A 19,192-nucleotide genomic window follows, 5' to 3' on the forward strand; every position below is an offset into this window, starting at 1 on the left:
CTCCCATCCTACTTTATCACTGGTAAAGCATTACTTGAAGATGACGTGTAGCTCAAAGTGCTTTATTTAAAGAAAATTGTGGCTCAACTAGAGTAGTATCCAGAGGACTGCAACAACTATGCTAAAATTTACGTGTAACTGAAATACAAGTGGAACAATTGGAAAAGATGGAGAAGATGCAACAACGCTTTTAAAACTATTTTAAACTAAAATATAAATAGATAAACATGAACTATTCTCTGTAAACTTTAGATATAAGCCAAGAAATAATAGGCTTGAATTAGAAACAAAGAGATTTAATTGACACTTAGGGGGGAGAAAAATGAGTCTTTCCAACTGTAGAATATTTAATAGTTGAGAATAGTTCAAGATTGGATACCTGAAAAGAGATGCGGGGTGTCCACACTGGAAATTGTGAACAACACTTGTCAGTAGGAGCTCAGGAATAACAGATGGGGCTTTGGGGACCTTCCAAGGTGGCTCCCAGCTGTACATCCCTGTGAACCTATGAAAACAGAAAAATGGATAGTTTGTAACATTTTTAATGCATCTTATTTTATCTTTGAAGATTAAAATCTGTGGGGATAAACTATAACATTGAAATGAATGGGATTCTTGATACTGGAATAGGGTAAGCTGAGGAATCCTTGTGCTGAGGGACTGGAGAAATTAATGGCAGAAAAACACCCAGCTGATTATAAAACATTCATCTGGTCAGGAAGGTGCAAGATAGGGAGAAAATTTGAGGGAAATATCACTGAATACACACTTTATTTCACATTCTTTCCTTAGTATCTGCTTATAGCCACTATTAGGGTAGGATACTGAGCTAATATGGACTTTTTGTCTGGCTCATTAGAGTTGTTCTTACATTGTTTAACAACCTGCATCAAGTAGGACTAGCATCCAATGAAATGCAGGAGAGAAATGACAGATTGTAACTTTGCTTGCTTAAAGAAAACACAGAACTTTTGGCATTTATTGTCCTAACACAATTAGCAACCAGTTTGTGTCACAATTGTGATATATTTTCTTCATGAACTATTTTAGCATTATAACATTTTAACAATCTCCAGACATTAATTATGACATTGCCTTGTTCTAACAATGCATATTCAAAATGTAACAGACCATATTGTTTACTACATGCACATTACTTCCCCCCCCAGCATTAGAAATTTAAAATAAGCAATTCTGGAATTAAACTACGCTAGAGAGGCATATGTTACTTAGTTTTACCTAGCCTTTACAGGAGTTAGACACATGAGACAGGGGAGACAGTCTCTTCTGTCTATAAATGGCAGTAGAATTAGCAGGAGAAGATAATATTGTTAAATGTGGGAGTTATGTAGCACTGATGGCTGATGTCTTTTGTCAGCCAGTTACAGAATTGGCAGCCGTACCGTGACTTTGTCCTCTCCCATGCCAAACAGAAGTTACACACGTAGAGGCAGGGCTGGGGTCAGAAGACAATACAAATGATAGCTGGTCTTGCTGCAGGACTTTGCATGAGCCAGTATTTGAGCTATCTTTAGTAAAAAATTCTACAGTAAAAATCACCGATCTGTAGATGTCTGTGCATAATTTTCTGCAAGCAATCTAATAGTAGTGTTGGACAGAATTGTTTTACTCCCACCATGTAACATGGTAACAGAACTCCAAATTTTCCTCTGTGAAGAGTCATATAATTTGCAAGTAATTGCAATACATGTCAGCCTCTAATTCCTATCACAAATAAAAAGTGCCAGCTTCCTGCACAGATCTATTGGTTTGCACAGCCCGAGGACGATCAAAAGAGTTAGAGAAATGCATCGTTTCCTAGCAGGTCCAGGAAATTTTATACGTATGGGGATTTAATGGTTAAAAAAAGAGTACTTAAAAACATAATGTAACCCACTTGAATGTATGTCCCAAGAGGACAGACTTTGCATGTACAGAAATTATCCTCCCGTGTCTACATTTGAAGAAGTGAAAGGACTAGAAAGAAGCAGCTAAATGAGATGAATTTTATTTCATAGGTTAACAGCACGGGGGCTTTATATTAGTCTGTGTTTGGGCCAGGAGGAGGAGGAAACCAAGCAGTTTATTTTGTAACCAGATCTGTTGTGCATAACTCACATACAGTTGGCAACTGATGACAGCACTCCTTAGGTAACGTTGGTATTTGGAAAAAAAAAAAAAAAAATTGAGCTCTTTGGATTGCAACTAGTGTGACAGAGCATTTTAGATATCAGCCTGAAATGTCACCTGTAGGACATCACCCTCACATACAGAACAGCCTGCCAGTTGTGACAGGCTACAGCTGAGTTTTTTCCCCTCTATTTTCAGTTCCAACTGAACTATAATTTTGAATTAAGTACTAAAATATCAGGAGTTTCAGTAGCTTTTCTAGCAGTTTGCTTGGAATTGTATATATCCCAAAGTACATTGCGGTTTTGTGCAGGCTAGAATTTAATAGACACAAGAAGATGTGGCTCATACATTTCCCACTGAAGTACCTATAGTGGCATGACAAATTCTGACCTGGCAATTATTCTTGCCTTATAATAACATCAATTTTAACTGCCTGATAAAAAGATTCCGTATTTAGGTCAATATGATTTTCTCTTTACATTTGTAATATGCTTTGATTTAGAAGTTTTTATTTGGACTTCAATGTTTCCACAAGCAGAAGCCACTATTCACTCTTCTCTCCAGTTCTTCTAATACCTTTGCTTTGGACTACAGTACACAATAAAGATATCTCTCTCCTAGCCATTATACTTGACACTGATTAGAAAGATGAGTAACTGCTTCAAAACATTTGTGTTGCTTCTAACTAAATAAAACATTGCTATTAGCTCCTAAGGCATATCTGACATTGTACGTCTGATAGACAGACTCTTGCATTATGGTATGAGAAAAGAAAAAACCCACCTATACATATATAGATTTGTATATGCAAATGAGTATATGTCAGACTCTTAGAATGTAATAATTTAATCTTTACTAGAGTATTTTCTATAGCAGCGTTTGGAAGGTTGGGCATTCATCCAATATTGGGTTTTTTGGCCATAATCACAGTGCCGCTCAGCTTGTCCTGCTCACTTCTCATAACCTACTGGAAGAGTTGTTCGTGATCATTTCATTTAATTGAATGTGACAAAGATCATCTCACTTTGTGCCAATAATTTTTCAGAAACATTTGTTTTTGAAGACAGTTTCCTATTTTGACAGATAATCTATCCTTACTTCTAATTCATATCGATAGATATGGGCTGTTCTTACACACAGTCTATAAATCATCAACCTTTTTCAGCCTGAATTTCTTGTCATCTCTAGGCTGCTCTGCTGAGGTCACTAAAGGCTGCCATTGCCAGTGCTATTTATCTTCCAAATTTTTTCTCCTCTCTACCTTTTCAGTTCATTTCATTTCCCAGGCAAACATACTTCCACTTATGCCAGCAGGTCATCTGTTGCTCTGCAGTAGGTATCACATCCATCAGCTTCTCTTGTAGACAGGAGTGACGCTCCATGGGCTCTGCACTGTGAGCACACTTACAAACTCTGGGCCTTTCACTTCAGTTGCAGTCATAACCCCAGTGAAAAACACTTGATTGATCAACTGGGTAGGTTAAAAGAAGTCTGGAAGATTAGCGATAAATGGTGGAGTCATGGTCTAGCTTGTGGTTATGGATTAGGCAGGCTTTATGTCCAGAGCCCATCAGTCTATAAATAATTATTGTCTTAATTAAGCCAGTATTTTTCTACAAAGGAAGCATAAATATCTTGCAAGAAATCTAGAATAAGCATGAAATAGGTTGTTGCGATTGAAGGATATAGCACATAGGAGTAGGTATATCATCCTACACGTACAGTGGTAGCCTAAATCTGTCTCATTTTATGTACTAAACTCAACGTTGTGGGGCTTTAATCTTAAGGGGCAAAATGCCCCTTGAACAGTAATGAATTACAATTTCCTGATTGCCAAAGCCTCCCTGCATACACATGACCAGGGTCACAGTCTCTCTAGCTTTGGTGGAGAAGATTCAGCAACCTACAATCTCTTGAATCTCTGACTGCATTTCTTCCCATCGTGTTCATGATATTTAAGCTATTTTCCTTTCCATTTACCTTCCACAAAGCTCAGAGGCAGCAGAAATTGCCACATTCTGTGGGTTTTAGCTGTCTTTCATTCATCAGTAGTCTATCATCAGTATGTTTCTCCCAGGTGAGATATAATCTATTAACATTTTTGGCAGCTTCATGTGTGCTGCTTTTTTGTTGTCCTTACCCAAGTGAGCTTTAAGGAAATGTTTTTTAGCTGATTTGTATTTGTTTGGACAACAGAACACAGTTTTCTCCATTTTCTTCTGTAATTAGTTTTATCAGTATCAGTTTGTTCTTCATGAGAGAAAAAAAAAAATCCAAACACTGCACATGTTTGGTCTCTGTCTTATATTCTTTAGTCTTAGTTGCAAAGCCATACTTGTTTTGTGTGCAGCTTTTGGAAACATCTACTTTTATCTGTTGATATTTCTATTTTGAAATAAATTACAGCAATTAAATAATACTGAAGTCCTTGACTAGAATTATCTTTAGCAAGTCATTTAACTAATGTTTATAAAAACACTTTCATCTAAGGATCTTAAAGACTATTACTATTATCTTCTAAGCTGTATCCCAGTTGCACTGCAGTGTGTATTCCTGAATGACACACAGCTTTGAAGTCTTTAAACTACACAAGAAAGTCATGGCTTAGGGATGTTTTTGACAACTAATTGTAGTTTTTGATAAAACTCTTCCAACTCACTCTGTGAGAACATAAGTCTCAGTGTTTTCATTATTCTTGGTTCATATTTTATTTAGGCCAACATTAGCTTGTCACTCACTCGTGTGCAATCTTTGACTCCCCAGTGACGTCCTTCAGTGTAACCACAGAAACTCCTCTGTATGCAGCATAATTTCTTTCATTTATGTACTAATCTTTGCTATATCCAACTTATTCTGCCAAACGGTTATACTTGCACATAATATTTTTCAGATGTGTTGGTTTAAAGTCACATTTTCTTTCAGCTATGAAAGGTAATTTAGGTATGACATATCTACTATTTAGACACAACTCTAGGTGCTGTAGAGAAGCTCCTGTCCTTTCCCCCATGACCATTTTAACCCCAGCTGAACGACACTGATAAGGAATGGCAATACCCAGAATTACTTGCAGAACAGCACGGATAACTTGAAAAACTGATTGAGGTGATGTAGTTCGCCACTAGCCAGCTCAATATACAGGTTACAGTGGTTCATACGCTCTGCAGATTCTTCACAGACTGGCACCAACCTCTCACAGGCCAATACATTTGATCAATGATTGACCTGAATTTAAATGCTTTTAAAGTCATGTTTCATGCAGTACAAATCAGAGAAGAGTATAGCAAGAAAAGTAATTGACAGAAATCTTAAGGAAGCTACATCTTCTGCCAGCATAGTATTTAACACCATCCCCTTTCTCAGTCTGTAAATTGTAGTTGGATGAGTCTTCCCACACAGAGAAGGAGAGTAAGTGGGTGAGAAGATGGTCAGGAACCTTTTTACAGCTCTGCGATTGCACAGGAACCTGACTAACACTGCTTAAAACATTGCTCTTTTAAAGATATATTTAAAGGACCAGAGGAGAATTTTCTGGTTTCGGTACGAAGCACATCTGCCACAACACAGACACTGTTCGGCCACCTGTTAAATCTTTCCAATACACCATTTAGATCATCTCAAAAATTAACAATGGTAAAGAAGGAATAAAAAGCATGCAGAAAAAATCATCAAACAACAATTGTAAAGCAAAAAGATGGAAATATGGATTACACATGATGATATTGCTTCAGAATGTGAAGGCGGCCCAAAAATTGTGCTGGCTTTAGCTGAGAGTTAATTTTCTTCATAGCAGCTAGTAGTGGGCTATGTGTTGAATTTGTGCTGAAAACAGCGTTGATAATTCAGGGATGTTTTTGTTCCTGCCGAGCAGTGCTTACACAGAGCCAAGGCCTTTTCTGCTTCTCACCCCGCCAGTGAGTAGCTGGGGGTGCACGAGTTTTCTCACTTTTCCAATTCTCTTCTCCATCCCACCAGGGGGGAGTAAGCGAGCAACTGCGTGGTGCTTAGTTGCTGGCTGGGGTTAAACCCTAACAAAACTAGAAGTAATTTAACAAGTGGAATAGAAAATTCACAGAGGAAGGTCCATCTGTGGCTTTTTGAACACAATGCTCCAGGCTCAGTCTCTGGTTCAGGAGAAGCCTACAGGAGATGACTGCTGGAAACTGGGACTGTAAACTCAGAGGAAGGACAACTCTAGTCTTGTGTGTTTCTTGTGCTCTTTCCAACCGTATTAGCTACTGGTTGATGCTGTAGATAGGGTGGGCAAACTGTGACCTCATACAGTATTTCTTGAGCTCCGAGGACAGCAAGGAGCCCAGTGGCACGGGTAATTATCCTTCTCAGTGGCAATAATCTGCCCTTCATTTTATGATATCTATGATGAAGCAACAGACTTCTACAGATTTATTTAGAGCTCTTTGAATAAAGTACCCTATATATAGTGGGTGACAGTTACCGGTAATGTTATTGTTATTATTATTACTGTAGAGAAGATTTCAGCATAAAAATGTTTATAGAGCCAAGGCTTATACAGACTGATTTCACATTGCACCACCTACACTAAAATACTCCACTGAATAGAACACCACAATAATTCTAAGATACGCTGAATCCAGAGGTTTGAACAGCAACTGTAATGGCTCCCTTAGAGCCAAGCCAATTCCAGAGCAAATATATTGCTCGCATTTCATCTCCCAAATGAGACAGGAAAAGGCCAGTAAGAACATTCCTCATAAGCAAAAAGGTTTAAAACTTGAATATAGACTTTTAAAACTTGCATATATTTTAGATTATAGGTACTTGGCTGCTCTGTAATGAAAGCTATGGTCAATAAATACCTCTGGGCAAGATAAGGATGATCTTTGATATACCCAACAGCGACGAAGAATATCTCAGCATAGGATACTATCTGGGTTTGCATCAATTCTTCATTTTTACTGTGCTCTTTGGACAGTGTCCTGATCCCTGCTATCCCAAGTACCACAGGTAGTAGTATTCAAAATATCACAACATTTCTGAATTTTTCCCAATTTTAACTGCAGTAATGAAATCGGCTTGTATCCATCACGGCTTACTTTAATGTCTTCAAAGCAGTCCTTTTTAAACAGAGCCTGTCACAACTGTAGCCAACATGTAGCCTTTAATCAAAGTAGCTAAAAAATAGTGCACTCATTTGCTTAATAACATTTGTTGCTAATATTACATACTGATGCACCATTTCATAACAGAATTAGCTAAGTTAGGTCAATGTATTACAGAAGTTGTTTATGAAAAAAATGGTTGAATAAACTTTGGACCAATCCCACAGTATAGTATCAACCTCCAGATTAAGTGGGAACAAGACTTCATCTGGTAATACAAATTTGTAGAAACTGGTCCAGTGTTTTGGAAAAAGTATTTTTTTAAACTATTCATTATTTAATCAAGCCTATTTACTTTAGAACGATTATGTACTTATTTAAATCTTGTTAATACAGTTGTTATTCTTCAAGCATTTATGAAAAAAAAAGGTAAGCTATCTGGTTCCTGTAAATAATATATTAATTAAATTTTCTTCACACAAAATAATTCTGAACAGTAACATTGTATTATAAAACAATTCCAAATAAAACATGCTCTAATTATAATTCCAAAGCTCACATTATTTTGAAACTTGTGTTGGTTTTTAGATAGATTATAATAAAAGCAAATTGCTGTATGTTTTAATAACACAGTTGTCAAATAAAGCCATAATGCCCAACTGATGACTAACCACAATGTATAATTCCCCATAAAAGCTAATTGACAATTGATTTTCTTAAATACTGAAAGAATTCATCATGATTAACACTATTACAATGAAATCCAAAGGAATTAGAAAAGATTTATCTCCAGTTGAGCATTTCTGCAAATATTAGACCTACTGAAGAGAATAACAAAGTAGGTTAGAAACAGAGCATCCCCTTGCCTAGTTCATAGACAGAATATGAAATACGAGGATGTAACCAAGGGGTTTGGTGCTTTTTATGCAGGTATATATACACAGTAGCAGCATGGCACATTACTCTCTTAGTACTCAAGCTCTGTCAGCAGGCTCAGCTCTGGGATCATCATCTCACTGTCTGCAAATTCTCGACTGGATTTATAAAAATTTAGAAGAAGAAAAAAAAGAGAAAACAGTAACATTATGGAAAATAAGAAGATGAAACCAACAGTAGCTTTGCGGTTAATTTTTAAAGGTAGTTGAAGTGACAGCTTCAGCTGACCTCTAAGCGCAGTGCTGGAGGGGAGCCAACAAGGGGGGCACACAGTTCCTTGCCGCTTGCATCAGCCCCGTGCAGGAGGCATGTGGCCTCAGGGGCTTGGAGAGAAGCTGTGGAGCTGTGCTGGAAGCAAGTGTGCCAGTACGCAGAACGAAGCAAGGTAATATGAAATGGAAGCTAATGAGGGAGACAGGCAAAGACCCCCACTGCCCTGAAAATTGGATAATTGAGCAATAAATTTTTCCATGCCATATTAAATACAAACCAGGAAAGCCAGTGAGCATGATTATTATGTATCAGCTTGTCTAAGGAACTTTAAGCAGTAATTAAAATAAAAAGACATTTCCCTGCCCTGGAGAATTTTCAGTGTGCAACTCCCCAATGTCGTGGTGACAGGCGATTCATGTCCTTCACTAAACTTCAGTAGGGTTCTCATGGGAAACTTTAAAAAGTTGTCACTGTGGGATTCGTCAGAAGGTACAAGTGACACAGAGTAGAACATAATAAAAAGGTGAAAGGCTATTGCTGTATGAGCACATGGCAATTTAAATTAGTTATGCACACTCAAGAGCGCTCTGTGCAGCCCAAGGGCAGTAGGATACTAGGCTGGCTTTTAAGCTGCTTTAGCTTCTTTTTAATGCTTTTAATACTAGAGGAGCTGCCGGTGTCATTTGGACAGCCCACCTTCTATCCCAAATATTCAGATCTTCCCTGGTATTTAAGTAAAAAACTTTTGCTTTACTTCTTACAGCCTGCATTTCATTCCCAGCTATTGCAATGTCAACTTCTTTTCTACAGTACCAGACTTTTTCCTTTTTTTATTAAAACTAAAAGAGAAAAGATGTTGCTTGTATTACTAAAAAGACCCCAAAAAAGGCAACTGAGATTGGTCCTGTGCTTTAATGAGAACATAGAAATGGTAAGCTGCGTCATAGAAACAAGAGTGGTTTTAAGAGAGATGTCTCAGTTCAGTACAACTATATAAAAAGAGGAATATAAAGTCAGGTAACAGTCTACTTACTTAATCCATCTGCATTTACCATGTTTTATCCATGTACAAACAAGTAAACTACAGTTTTAAAATAGCATTTGTTTTCCTTGCACCCAGAAACAATGATATCAGTTTAATAGAAGAAAAAGGCATTACGATTTTTTTCACGCTTTCCATACCTAACACATTGTGAAGCAGCCTAACCCTGCAGAGGTGGCCTAGGAAATTCTGTGATCTGTGTACGCTCAGCTCACCTGAACTAAAGAACAGACGTGCTTTCACTACAGAAGAAATAGTATTCCCAGCCCAAAATTTTCTTCCCTAATAATTTCAAGACTGCTAGGGAATTACTGATGACTTCCTCAATAGTTAGAAGGAATGATCAGATATTTGAATTTAATATCCAGCTTCCAGGTGGCAACTAAGGAATTTAGCAGCCCATTTTTAATCTACTTTTGTGTAACTAAGTTGACGCTGGCAATGAGTCTAATCTGCTCCCTGATTTTTTTATCCTTTCCCTCAGTTGGTCTAGTCACACACCACTGTAAAACTCTTCCTGGGCCCATCCCATCATCCCTCCTATTCATTCCTCTGCTGATTTTTTTGCCCCCATCCTTATGAAGAAAACTCCTGATCTCATCTCAAAGGGTTTACACAGAATTATCTTTGTCTTCTTGAGCCTTCATCTCCCTTCACTCCTATTACGCTGCTTTCCCTTCCAGACCTCTCTTCTCTGCTGCCTCCTTCGGACTGTATCACAGAGCTCCAGGTAACCTGCAGCGAGTGACAGAGCAGGAAGGGCAGAGCTGGCAAGACCATTATTTCAGGAGCTTTGGTCTATTGCCGGATTTCGATTGAAACATGTGGTTATTCAGCAAGATGGGAAATTACACATGAATGTACCAGCGTTTACAAAGTCCTGAAGATATGGAGGCTCAGTTGGTGGAGAATCCAATGTTTCTAAACTGTCAGATATCAAGCTGGGAGTGTAAAATGTCTGAAAACCTCATACTAGAAAACCAGGTTCCCCTGAGAAATCAGCTTAAGCTGCAAATATCAAGGCATCCATCATCATGAAGCTGGGAGCCTTGAATCCAAACTTGAAGTCAGAATTTGCTTCCCAGTGCAATGGTTTAGGCTGCCTGGCTCCCCATTAGCTCCAGCAGATTGCGCTGGAGCACAGAGCTAAGTCAAGCTGGTCAGAGCCTAGAAGCCATATTCTACATTATTATGTACAAACACATCAGTCAGTAAATTACGTATGTATATGAAACAAACAAACAAAGACTTAACCGACTCCATTTAAAAAAACAAAAACAACACACACCAACAACAAAACCCCAAACTGATAAAGTAACTTGAATGCAACTATTCAACGAAACCAATCTCAGCATGCAATTTTGGGATAATAGGCTAAAAGGTAACAGAAAGCACACCGTTGCCTGTTCAAAAGCTAGTCTGATAGGAATGCTAAACTGACAACACCACAAACAACTAATAATCCATATACTGTCCAATATTTTATAACAAACAATTAGAATGGTCAGATCCTTTGGAAAAAGGTGTAGAGCTTTATATAATGCACTACCTATAAAACTATAATCCTATTTACTATTTTCCATAAAACCAGAATATGAGAGCATTTGCTTAAATGGAAAGCCATACACACCTTTGTGAGCTACGCCTAAGTGGATAACGGCAGCCAGACTTCGGGACTTCCCGTCCCTGACCAGTTCTGGGGAATTGCCTTTGGTATGAAGAGTACTAATAATCCACATTGGTTTCTTTTCTTGGCATGTACTTTTGCATCTATCTGTCATCGTACCTGAGGAAAACGACCCCTGGTTTAAATCTATGGTTTATGACAAATACTAGGAAATGCTTAAAAAAAATAAAGCCAAATCAATATACAGCACAATATAGGAATTGTTTGTGGATGTCACTGTCAGAAAACAGTAGTGAAGGGAGCAATTTATTAAGTTTAAAGGAAGCCAAACACTGAAGACAACTTCCATCCATGTAGAATAACATTAGCTATTCAATACCACCAGATCTCATATTTCACATTAATTACGAAATGAAATTGGGAGAACAGTGTTTTTTCTTTATTTGGCAAAAGAAAAAGCATCCACTATCTTGCTTGGGTGGTCTTTCTGCATCCCTTTATTGGAATCAATGCACTGATCTTACTAGAAGAACCGTGTGATTATCCATAGACACGAGTACCCTGCATTTGCATTAAGTTGGGTGCCAGCTATAGTTTGTGTTTATGCACACGCATACATACAATTAGAGAAGTATGTCATTTAACACAAGCATTGCTCACATTACTTTTTTATACTGCGGGGTGAATGTGTGTGCAAATAGGAATTTGGTGTGCAAGTAGGAATTTTTGATTTGAGGACATGGTTGCATATTTTTACAAGAGGATTGCTACCCTCTTGAAAAAAAAAATCAGACCCTCTGTGTCACATGAATCACACACGTGACAGTCTACACTCATGCTTCCACATTTAGATTTTGTTTTCATTGTTCTCCGTAGGTTTTTTCTGGCTATAATTAGAGTTAATCACATTTCAAAGTACCAAGATAATTATCTCCATGTCAAATTAACTATTTTCAAATGAAAGACTATTTTTGCTTAATTTTTCCCATCTTGAAAGCAAAGCAGTGATTCCCAGATCTTTTATGTCATTTCTTTATGAACATCAGGTTATGATAAGCTACTTTCTGAACCACTGCTTTAATGCAATTTATTTTACATAGCTTTGCATAATAAAATGGCATTTTAGATAACTTATTCAAAGGGCAGATACTAATTCTCTGAAGATTTCATTAAATCACTCTTTTCATGTTAAATAAATGTGCCAAGTTAATTTTGGAATAAACAAACCAAGGTATTTAATTGCTTTGTGATAAATATGTACTACTTAGAATTGTATCATGCAGCTTTACGTTTTAAAACTCTCTATATTTCTATGCACCTCAAGAGATTTCAATTTACGTATATTTACTAGTACACACAAGATGTATTTAATAAACTGGTAACTCCGCATGCATATCAAATGTAATTCTCTCTTTAACAGTTATTTTGTATCCTGTGTTTTCCTAAAATATGAATAAATGACAGAAGGGGTTTTCTTGGAAGTAGTAGTCAGTTCTAAACAAATAGGCAGGGAAAAACAGAAAGCAAATGATCGGCTTTCACAAACAGGAGCTAACATTACAAGATGCAGCTGCACAAGAGCAAGACAGCAAAACTCAGACCTGACGCTAGACTGCCTTACCTCAGATTTCACTAGATCACTCCCCTCTTTTTCCCCCTTAAGTAAACATAAAGGTGTGCTCCAAAACTGCACAATGTAAAATACAGTTAGTTAGAAACTAGCTCAACTGATTTTTGCGTTTCAGTTTCAGAAAATGGTCAGCTTTAAGTGCACGAAGTCAAATCAAAACACAACACAACCTCTGCTCCCAGTTGTAAAAGTCCTGAAGTGCTCCATGGGGTTATTTCATGCCTGATCCTGCAAGTGCTCCTTTCAGCCTTTATCACTGAGTAACCAAAACCACCACCTACAAAATCCGTGGTTAGATAAGTATGCACTGCTAAACAGGAATTAATGCAGCATCTTTAATAAGAGGGAGATTTCGATGAGCTTTACTAGTATGAAATAAGCCGGCAGTCCAGCAACAATTATTTGCTAACACTCTTAACATGTAGAAAGATTTGACTTGAGATTTTAGAGCCAAAAGGTACCTTTTACAGCCATCAGTTATTATTATTATTATTGCTGCACAATATAGCTGGATACATATTTTACTTTATTTCTTGGTAATATTTCATATTATTTTAAAGGATATAAAAATCAATTGCAGTATTAATATTTCACACTGATTTTTTGCAAGCATAATGTTGGAATTAGTGCACTCTGATGTTTTCTTCTGACAGGCTTGTGAAACATTCTTGGGAGTTATTTTGATTTTTTAAATATCTTTTCAAGAAAATTATACTCAGCTAGAATAAATTATTTCATTGCTTCAGTTACCAATGAATAGCAATCTTCTCATTTATGGTAATTTTTCAGTATGTACTACAAACTGGGGAAGGAACACCCAAGCTGAACTGTCATATGGATATCGATAGCAGATTTTTATCTAGAAAATTAATTATTTCACAGTTTTGTAGCTGAAACGTTTCTAGAGAAAACTCTATAGAGAACAAGGGTGATACTTGCTTATATTTACAGAATTATTTTTCTGTGTGGAAAGCAGTGGATGCTGATCAGTTGCTGGATTGATTCTTAGTAGCTATAGGGTCTAGAGAGCTTCTCTTCCTTGTATATCCATCCTCATCCAGCTGAGCGGCCTGCAGGCTCTTTTGCCACTTTGAGCCGCTCCAGCCCAGGCGGGGACATGAGGGTACAATCCACCCAGTCAGGAGCACGTGGAGGAAGGGAGCCAGAATCTCATCATCCTCCTGAGGTTTACATCACTGTCGTCGTGTCTATGGTCTACCAGCCTCTTATCAGCTAACGTAGTACTGAAACTATCCATTTTACTTCCGTCTTCTGTGTGACATTCATTGTGCTCTAAGAATATTTACCTCAGCAACACATGCAGGGAACGCCCGCTTGATGGATCACAAGCGTACTTAATCATGATGATCTACATGTCAATCTGCTCTGTTCTGGTGGGTTTGGGTGTATTGAAAAGAGCACTGAGTTTCATGACTAATTGTCCTACAGTAATAGAAGAAAGCACTCGGTATAAGTTGCATTCGTGAAAGTTCAGTGAACTTTGTTAAAGGGCTGGAAAAGCATAGAGCAGAGACATTTTGTACTTCTTAATAGGATACACAAAAAGGTAAATTGTTGAACTCTTTCACGACAAATATAGTCAGCATTATGATAAATAGCAATACCCCATGAGAAAAAAAAATCCAAACATGCTTAATTTTAAGCACAGACTTAAGCCTCTTTAAATCCAAGAGTACTAGAGCTTGCCAAATTTAAGCAGTGAGTAAACTAACAATTCAGAATAATCTAAACATTACTGAAAGTGAAGTACCTGCCCAAGTGATTCACTGACTCAGGGTGAAATAATGTGTATGGGGAGCTCACAACTGGTATCACCTTGGCTTTTTACACATCTACAGATTTTGTACTTCTACAAAAATAAACAAGTATTTGTCAAAATATTTATTTTTTTCAGTGGTAGAAAAACATGCATGCATGCTCAAAATTCGGAGATTGTGTGAAAAAGCAAAACCAGCTTCTTCTCCATCCACCACGTACTAAAGCAGAGTGCACACTAAGTGGAGTACACCTGTGGGAGTACAGTTTATGCAGGTAAGTCCTCAAAGGGTCCATTTTCAATGGTTTAAAATTCTCTTGATTATAAAAAGTCATTATTTATCTGAATGAAGAGGAAGAAGGAAGAGTAGATGGTCAAAGCAAGAACAGAAAATATACATGCTAATATGTGACCAGGTCCTGAACAGCATCCAATTGTGAACACCGGCATTTCTCAATGGGATGAAAATTTGATGATAGGTTGCATGTGCAATTGAGCAACACAAATGACTTATTCTCAGCCACACTAAGGGCTAAGGCTGCACTTCTGAAAATAATTATTTTTTTGGAATACACAATTTTGAGGGTCATTGCCCGTAGATTGCTGAAAATGCTCTCTCTGGGAATTTAGACTTATTTGTTTGGCCATGAGTTTCTATTTCACAGTGCAAGGCCTATTTACTGCTATTGCCCATCACAATGTAATCAGCTTCTGTTATTATCATCGGCTTATTCATTCTTCTGTAGCACACAGTGCTGTGCTCAAGTTCAATCAGAAGAGATTTATTGTAGGAATGACCTGTTTGTTGATTTGCTTGCTTCCCCTCCTCCCAGACAGCACAAACCCAGAGGTATGTAGTTGGGCTACAACATTTTAATGGTGTCCTAACTCTAAATTGATGTAGCTTCTGGAAAAGTCTTTAAACTGATGCCCAACTCTAGTATCTAATTCTCGTTTTGCAGGGTAGGATTAATATCTAGCAGCTTCTGCCTCTTCACATTAACAGAAATTGTTTCAATGCAGGGTAAACAAAGTGAGAAAACTAGGGCACTGCTGCTACATTTGGGAAATGCTGCCAAAGGCAGGAGGCCAGGGCCAGAGAAACTCAATTCTCCTGCATACAGTCATCCCGTGGAGAAGGTTAGCTGTAAGATAGCTTGGCTGAGCACACTACGATCTTAGCGCAAGTGGAATTTTCTGCTGTAAGTTTTATAAAACTGTAAACCTTCTTTCCTGTATTTACAGCTACCCAGGCACTTTTTCGTATTACCAGAAGCACTTCAGGGGTTTGCTAATGCATTGGAAGCACCTTTCTGATAAGCCAACATAAATAGGTACAGCAATAAATCAATAAGCATTATGCTACTCCATGATGTGGAAGTGGATCATTTCATTATGCTGATAAAAAAAAAAAAGAAAAAAATGCACATTATAATACTATATGAAGGTCCATTTCTATGTATAGAGAATCTGAGTTATATTATACCTTGAAAGGCAAGGAAAATAATTACAGGATGCGCTACTTGCCGAAAGCAATCAGTATCGCATGACAACTGTCAGGGTAGGCTTATTAGAGAGGTTTGCATTAGAAGATGAGATGTCTTAAAAGGAAGATGGAGGCATTATTAAAACATGCTGCACATGCAGAGTGAGGCATGCATTACATGGTGACAAGATAATGGTTCGCAAGAAGATATATTGTTTTAAATGCAGCTTTAATTATTTAATTTCCTTGTTCAAATATGCAAAGCTCTAGCCAAGAAAGCATCTCCTTCTCTATCAGTTTAAATAGCACCTTTCTCCTATCTAGTTGGTAGCTCCTATTTCATACTCCGTTGCCACCAGAAAAATAAAAACTAATTCCATTGATAAAAAATTAATTGCATTAATGAACAGATGTTTTGGTTTTAAATTTCTACAGTGAAAAGAAAACTGTGTTTGAAAAGTTAGACTAACATGTTAATGGTCCTACTTTTCGTTATTTATTTGGTTCACTTGTTCAATAAAATTGGCCTCTTCCTTTAATTAAACACATTTTATACTTTTATTGCCATTGCATAAAGTCCAAAAAGTCACAACAGGGAATACATTATTGAGCCATTACACACTTCCTAGATGACTGAAAGCCCTTCGTTTCACCTCAAACATCACAATGCTTTAGAGAAGGGAAATATGATGGCGATGATTAATATTAACAATCACTTAGTATTGTGCTTTCACATTGACAGTCTCCCAGTGACTCCCACCAGCTCTGGATCCAGCTCACCATATCCTGTAACTCAATCTCTACTAGCGGCTTGTCCCCCTCCTCTGCATGAAGAGGAGTGTCCAGCGTCCTGTGCTGCCAGAGCAGCTTCTCTCCAGCAGTGGGGACAGAGGCCAGACTTTGGCAAGATCCCGCACCAGAGTCAGGCCTCAGCTCAGTTCCAGAGAGTCCTTAATCTTGAGTAAATGAAATATTAGGGGAAGATAACACTGTACCCCATGCTTAGCGCCCTATTTAACCAAACTGAAGGCTGAAATGGAGAAATAAACCTAATGCAAGCCGCTCATGCCAGCCCCACAGAATACATGAGTTCCAGAAAGGGTTTCCTGAACACTGCGGAAGGCAATTCCAAACTAACGCGCTGGCGTGAAAGGAAGCAGAAAGAAACAAAGCATGGAGAACATTATCCAGTTTTTGTTTAAGATGCCTAAGGCTCAAAGGCACAAAAACCACACAGAGTCTACCTAAGTCACAGAGATACTCAAAGATATATTTCAGTGTGAGCTTCAACATGTAAACAAGCTTTACAGGACAGCTCCATAGGCTTGTAGTAGCCCATCTCATCTCAGTACCGTAACTCCTTTTTTCATTATCTGGAACACAGTGCTTCCAAGGCCTTTCCTTCTCTATTGCTTCTTTCCATACCGAAGTCTAGGCACTATCAAGATTTCTCTCTATAATAGTCTCTACATTTGGGATGGTTAACCAAAACCTTCTTACAGAATCTTGGGAAATAAGAAAACTAATTTTTTTTTATTATGTTTTTTCTCCCCCCTGCCAGACACTGTATTTCCTTTGCCTGTAGTACATGTGAGTTTTCCTCTGTTCCTCTTCAAGATGTCCAATAACACTACTCATTTTTACAGCCTCCCACATCTGCTGCTCAGTATTCCAAAAGAAGGACCTGCTTCCTATCACAGCCCCCTCTGTTCTTTTCACCTGCCCGCAAATAGTGTAGAAGTTTAGACAAGGCTCAAGAAAGCTGCATTTTTCCAGTCACATCATTAGCATTTGGGCTGTCCAGGAGACATGACAAGTAAAAGGAAGGGAAATAATTTCAGTCAAATTATTAGGACTTGGTTTTGGTTAAAAAGAGAACCTCTGAAAACATCTATATCAATTATAATTTAATCTCCTTTGCAATCATTTAAAATTCCATCTAATTAAGGTAGTTTTTGCAATATACCTCAAAAAACTTCCTATGTGCAAATTTTCCTCTATTTATGTTCCCTGGTTCTAAATGCTGCTGCTCTATTGATTACTATAATTCAGCTCTAATTGCACTTTTACAAAGTAGAATGAATAGATTACAGTTGAGCTAGGAGGAAGCCAAACATCAATTATTAATATAACAGAGCTGGCCTTTACCATGTCTGTATTATTTACCTTGGGGAGTTTAAGAACCTGCTGAATAATATTTATTCTCATAAATTAACCACTTCAAAATATTTGTTTCCATTAAGGAAAGCAACCAGACTAATAAAAAATACTTTCAGCAAATGCAAACAAGCCCTCAGTGTCTGTAACGATATGTGAAAGCCCAGTGCGCTTTCTCAGGAGGAGGCAGCCTCGGTATTTCAGAAAGCAGCCTATATATTCTTCACCAAGAATAAACACAGCTGGTTGATCTCCAGATTAGCTTGCAGCACAGGGTTTGTGGTTACTGTTTCAGTCGTTGTTGTTATTGCTAGGCTATTTTAGCCTCAACAGGGATCCAAAAAGTGGACTGTTTCAGTATGGAGAAAAAGCTAGTGGTGAAGCTGGCATTTCCTCAGTGCAATTTTTTGTATTCACAAGGCAATTACACCAAGTCCTGCTTCCCTTCCCCACTCTGGCCAGCACAGTGGCCATAACACACCCTCACACCCCCCATTGCTAACTCTCTCCTTGGTCCCACTTCTTGCCTGTGCATCATCTGCTGCTTTGCTCCAGCAATCTGCATTTCCATTCACAGCATTTAATATTGACACAGTTTATACTCTAACCTTATGGCCTATGGTCTGACCGATGATTTGGCTACATTGATTTTATTTTTTTTTTTTTAAATACACATATTGCTAAGCAAGGAAAAAATTAAACAATTCCTCTGGCCTTTGTCTCTTAGGATACTTCTCCTGCCCAAAGAATGGAGTCATCCCTTTTCCACCACTAGTTTGGTCACCTGCAGAACGATCTGACTTGGTGCAGAGCCTGCCTGGCCAAAGCACAGGGCTGGCAGTTTGCAACCACATGCACAGATCCACCAAGAATTTCACCTTAGGAGTGAATTTCAGAATTGTTCACAGGCAGACAGTATCAGCCACAGTTCCCCTTCAGCTACTTTGAAGTCAGCTCACATGGAGCACAGATTCTGTGGTTGTTCTGTAGGTAGAAGTAAATTTCCTCCAGTGAATAAATACTATGCTTAAAAGCTATTGTTTCTCAAATAAAAATATTCACAAAAGCTAATTCTGTAAATTTCCACTGTATCATAATCAAGAACTCACTGTA

The 19,192-nt window shown here is 37.9% G+C and overlaps 1 long non-coding RNA gene across 1 annotated transcript in view; it reads right to left on the reverse strand.

Moving 5' to 3' along the window:
- Nucleotides 1-366: 366 nt before the first annotated feature.
- Nucleotides 367-19,192, reverse strand: part of LOC129212254 (uncharacterized) — a 244,246-nt gene continuing 225,420 nt past the window's right edge. Inside the window, exon 3 of the long non-coding RNA XR_008579124.1 lies at nucleotides 367-505. This is a non-coding gene — a long non-coding RNA (uncharacterized LOC129212254). The remainder of the gene's footprint in view (nucleotides 506-19,192) is intronic.

Source organism: Grus americana, chromosome 13 (assembly GCF_028858705.1).
Source record: "Grus americana isolate bGruAme1 chromosome 13, bGruAme1.mat, whole genome shotgun sequence".
Classification (NCBI taxonomy): domain Eukaryota; kingdom Metazoa; phylum Chordata; class Aves; order Gruiformes; family Gruidae; genus Grus; species Grus americana.